This window comes from Schistocerca serialis, chromosome 9, assembly GCF_023864345.2.
Source record: "Schistocerca serialis cubense isolate TAMUIC-IGC-003099 chromosome 9, iqSchSeri2.2, whole genome shotgun sequence".
Classification (NCBI taxonomy): domain Eukaryota; kingdom Metazoa; phylum Arthropoda; class Insecta; order Orthoptera; family Acrididae; genus Schistocerca; species Schistocerca serialis.
Window position 1 is genome coordinate 456995241 of NC_064646.1, and position 5047 is coordinate 457000287.

Here is a 5047-nt window from a genome sequence, read left to right on the forward strand (position 1 = left end):
AACTCAAAGTCTGTGGAGCTAATGAAACATTCATTTTTCTATTTACATAACTTATATGTTGTCCTGATAGTTTGTTGGCAAATGTCATACCTTCTTCTCGTTGTACCTTGTTCAATTGCTCAATGAAATGCCATCTAATAATGCCAGTTGGAGACTCAATAGCAGATACTTCTGCTAGAGCATTTCTGGCAAACTTCATCATATGACATGTCCAACATACAATAAACATTGTAGCTCTTAAAATCACCCTTGGAAAAATTTAAAGTACAGCCAAGTGTACATAAAGTGCTTATATTTACCTTCCAAACCCTAATGCCAGAACTATGCAGCCTCTCTAAAGCAGATTTCATCAGTGTGGCCTGATTATTTGCCTGTACACCGTTGATAAAGAAATATGCAATCGGGCATATAAATTTGCCTTTAATAGAGACAAGCATGAAAACCAGAGCCTCAGATGCCTCTATTACTTCTTTTGACTGAGGCACTTCCCCACCAAACTCTAAAAAACCTGTGTATTGCTTAGTTCCTTGGTCCCAAACTACTTGCTTCCTAAGTGCCACACTGTCTACAATTAGACATGAATCGCTGAACTGGTCCCTTACGATTGGGTTCGAATCAACGTACTTAAAAACATCTTTTAAGAAGCCAGTTTCACAGTCGACACTTGCCACCCATTTGGAAATCAATGATTTATGGGTCAGAGGCATTAATTTTTGCAGGTATTCATATGCTGCTGCTGAATAAAAGTACACAGTCATTGCAAACATTTTCACATTTGTTGTGTATCTATTACCCTTTGACGAGAGAGAGTTGTCCACTAAATTGCACACTAATTCCACTTGTGTTCCTTTCTGATGATTGAAGAAGTTATGTAACTTCTCAGGAAGATGCCCCTTCTCCTTCAATGAACTTATGATGTCATCCATGGAAAACACTTTCTTCTCTCTTCTTCGAAGTTTTTCACGGACACACTTCACATTTCAGTTAACGTTTTAATTTGTGCACAATGTCTGAGAAAAAATTGCAAGTTTTGGTCGCCTTGTCTTCCATTTCTACTTTCGACTGTATACCACAATCAATTACTTGAGAACCAACTGCACTCTGAAATAAAGAAATAATTTCCTTATATATGATTGAAATAACTCAAGGCTTGATGAAAAAATATTATAAGAAAACTTTAGGGGTGTGAAAACATCCTTATACTAACGATTTCGACACAATTCGCAGCTTCTGCATTGGATAAATGGGACATGCTTTCCACGGAAGAATTCTCATTGACAAAATTCTCCACGCAATCAGTAGCTTCTGCAGAGGGCAAATCAAGCACGGATTCCAGGACAGAACGCTAAAAACAAAACTATGGAACTGTATTACAACATTGCTTAGACCTATGTAGCCCATTTGTGTCCGCACGAAATAAATTCACAAAAGTCAAAACCACACACATAGCAAGGAAATTAATTAGCTACCTCAAATGGAGAAGCATCGTTGTCACTCAAAATCCTAACATGTCGTCGTGGCTGTTTATTTGGTGGCATCAAATGTGTCGGAAAGTCAAAAATTGATGGCACTGCTTCGTGTCTGAGACGTTTCTTCCACGTTCCAGGGCTCACTACGTAATCATCTTGCCGGAAAAGGTTTCCGCAAAGAAAACTGCTAGACGTAGATTTAAAATCTTTCCGCTTCACGGAAGTAATCCACTTCTTTAGCAGCTCTGGGTGCTTTAGAGGAAACCTGCTCAAAAACATCGAATTAGCAAACGCACTAAGTCTGTATTGTTGCCGTATTGTATCGGTAGTCCTATTACCTGTGAAATGGTAAGTCACTTTCCTTACTCCATCGCTTCGTACGCTTGAAAGCGGAACAAGAAATCACCATTTCGATAATCCTTAATTCCTTATACACCGTACAGACCGAAAGAAACTTCTTGCCAAATTCGAATATGGCGGGCAATACAGACGACAGTAATCAGCTGGTAGAGCCATCTATCGGTAGGTCCGGTAGTTGAGCATCCCTCATTTCGCTAGCTTTAGACGCCTGTCCTAATGCGCGCGTATCTGAAACGCAACAGTGTGTGTCTCACGTGTGAACGGTGCTGTTGTCTCTCATTGTTTAATGAGAAGTCTAGTTCGTACATTTTGCTGTTTTTAGTGTTTATGCACTTCTGTTTCATTGCAAACCATGTCCAATGCGACGAGTGGTAGAAACGAAAAATGTGAGGTGAAACTGAGGAACAAAGGCTGCTGCGAAGCCAGAAACTCGTGTGATACTAGGGAGTATTTTGAAAAAGAGAATGCAAAATGTTAAGGGTTACATCGTAATTTCTGAAGGTCAGGACGCAGAGGACTGCAGCAGCTTCGAAAGTACCGGTAAGCAAAAATACTATTGTGACTATAGGGAAAGTTCTTGTTTGTGTATGCTCTCACCGGTTACTAGAATAGTGTGATAGCAGTCTAGATGGTGCCCGTGGCGTAATGGGGTAGAGGGTGTGGACTCTCCTGTTCGTTCTCCTTTTGTGAAAACTACCACAGCCTTTGTTTGCCATTCACGTTATTTGGTTTTGTCAATACAACCAAATTATTACTTTCCATCCTAGACTTCGGGAGACGCCAGATATCGACCCGTAATCACAACAAAGATTTGAAAGACAGGGTAGGTTTGCAACATCACATTGAAGCCCAAATCATCTGCCTTTGCTTGACTTACCTTCACAATTATTTGTACAAACCTACTTCTTTGTTACTGATTTTTTGCTAACTGACTATAATGATCTGAAATTTTGTGGTGGCAAGTTCATCAACAAGACAGAAAATATTCAGCATTCAGACATTGTACGCACTTTCAGTGCCCCCCCCCCCCCCTCCACACACACACACACACACACACACACACACACACACACACTGTTTGCTGAAGGGTTGTCTTTACTCCCTCCATTATTTGTATTCCACCGAGACTACTACATCTTTTTATCAATCTGAAATTGTATTTAGTACTTTAAAACTTTTAAGAACAAAAAATAAGAAATCTAAAAATTTATCAAATTAAGAAAGTATATTGTGACTCTTCCTCCCCTGTTCTATTAAGCAGAACTGTGATGGTCTATCATAGTGCTGTAATTATAACACCTATTTAATTTTCTGTCATAGGTATGCCATTATAAAGGAATATGTGGGATCTCATTGGCCATAAGTTCTGCTTATAATTTTCTGAATACCTGTCAATGTTATTGCAAAATTGTTAATGAAATTAATTTACATGTTGCTTTCTTTGTGTACCAAAACTCCACGCCCTTACTCTGTATAGCCCTGCATCACAGCAGTATCCCTCAGTGACATACTTCTCAGTTTTGGGAGTGTTTTTGTAAATGTATGTGATGTCATTTATTATTTGGAGGTACACATTTTGTGAAAGTTTTCAGTATATGTGCTGATCATGTGCTCTTTAATTTAACCTTGACACAAATTACAATTAGTTTTTATTATTTCTGTCTGTCTCACATTTGTGCCTAACATTCAGAGTGAACGTGGAAGATGAATCGGAGGAAGTGTAAGAAGTAATTCTAGAATTCACATGAGGGTATGTTGCTACAGTGCTGCACTGAATGTAATAGGGTAACTAACAAAGCCATGTAAGTAGTCAGTTGAGATTGAAATAAAGTTTCTTGCTGTAATTGATATAAAGATAATATCCACAGTAATATAACATGCACCCAGTAGAAAATGGACAGCGAGTGGAATAATTAAACATTTTGCCTTACAGTAAATGGATCATTCATTCTAAATAGTTTCATTGTACTCGTAGAGAATTATTTTTGTTACATACATGATGAATTACTCCAGCGTTATGTCAGGATCTGACAATGTGTTGTGAACCATCATTCCACTGCCGTCTGTTTTGAGAATAATTTAGTATTTGTTGTTGTGTGGTGCAGTAGTGGAAAAATGTTATTATAGACTTAATGCAAAACTGGGAAAATATTTAATTCCTGATGGAAAGATAACATCCACATTTTATTGTGAGGAAAATGTAAATGGGGAAATACGGAAGCGTCCGATCCCTCCCGTCTGCTTTGACCCATGACGTTACAAATATGGCGGAAACAAACACACACACTTTCCACAAGAAGCCTAATGACACTAACGGGACAAGCGCGGGAAATGGGGTGATTTTGGGTGGGGGGGGGGGGGCAAACTAAATATAAACAAATTTAGACGCCTTGCATAGCTACAACGTGTAAGTGAAGACAGCCATGCATGAATAACCACCCACCTCCCCAGGGGTCGTAACCCCTGCAACCCATAGAAGATAAAGATGCTTCAGTAGCTGATTAGTGTTTTTTGTCTTTTTAAAAAAAAATCTCACGGGATAGAACGAACAGATCAGAAAGATAAATATAATAAACTAAAACAGAAATTGGAGGAAACAGATAATTAAAATAAGTAGTAAGCGTTTTTAAATTAAAAAAAAAAAAAATCTCACGAGATAGAACGAACAGATCAGAAAAGTAAATAAAATAAGATAAAACAGAACTGGAGACAGCCACACTCAAACCAAACTCCGCGCCGTCATGACGTCACACACGACAACACCCTTACGTCACGGGTCAAAGCCGACGCGTGGGATCGGACGCTTCTGTCGACCCGTAAATGGTACATGTCATGAAAAAGTAATTTATTGTTGTGACACTAAATGCTGACATTTATCCGTTACTAAATCCTTCTCTAAGTATGTATAATGGTAAGCTATATACTGCTGCTTGCTAAATGTGTGTAGTTCTATAAATTGGCATGATAACAGAAGTCTTGTAATGCTTGGGATCACCAGCACAATACTGTGAGGGGAAGATTTGTAATTGATTACATGGATTCATTTCATATTGAGTACTTGGTAGCCACCATCTCAACAATTCTTTGTTTATTTTCCTCTGGAGCAACATAATTACAATAGGGATATTTCGTACAGTAACGGGGCTCCCACACCAAAAGAAAGGAGGTCGCACTGGAACTCAAAAGAAACACAGTCTAAAAGGAGAAGCGTCATTAGA

General features: G+C 38.7%; 1 long non-coding RNA gene across 1 annotated transcript; it reads right to left on the reverse strand.

The window, feature by feature from the left end:
• Positions 1-785: 785 nt before the first annotated feature.
• LOC126418558 (uncharacterized) lies at positions 786-1635 on the reverse strand. Its single transcript, XR_007575865.1, has 3 exons — positions 1470-1635; positions 1208-1345; positions 786-1101 (listed from the first exon to the last, which is right to left on the reverse strand). It is a non-coding gene; the product is annotated as an uncharacterized LOC126418558 (long non-coding RNA).
• Between the last annotated feature and the right edge of the window lie 3412 nt (positions 1636-5047).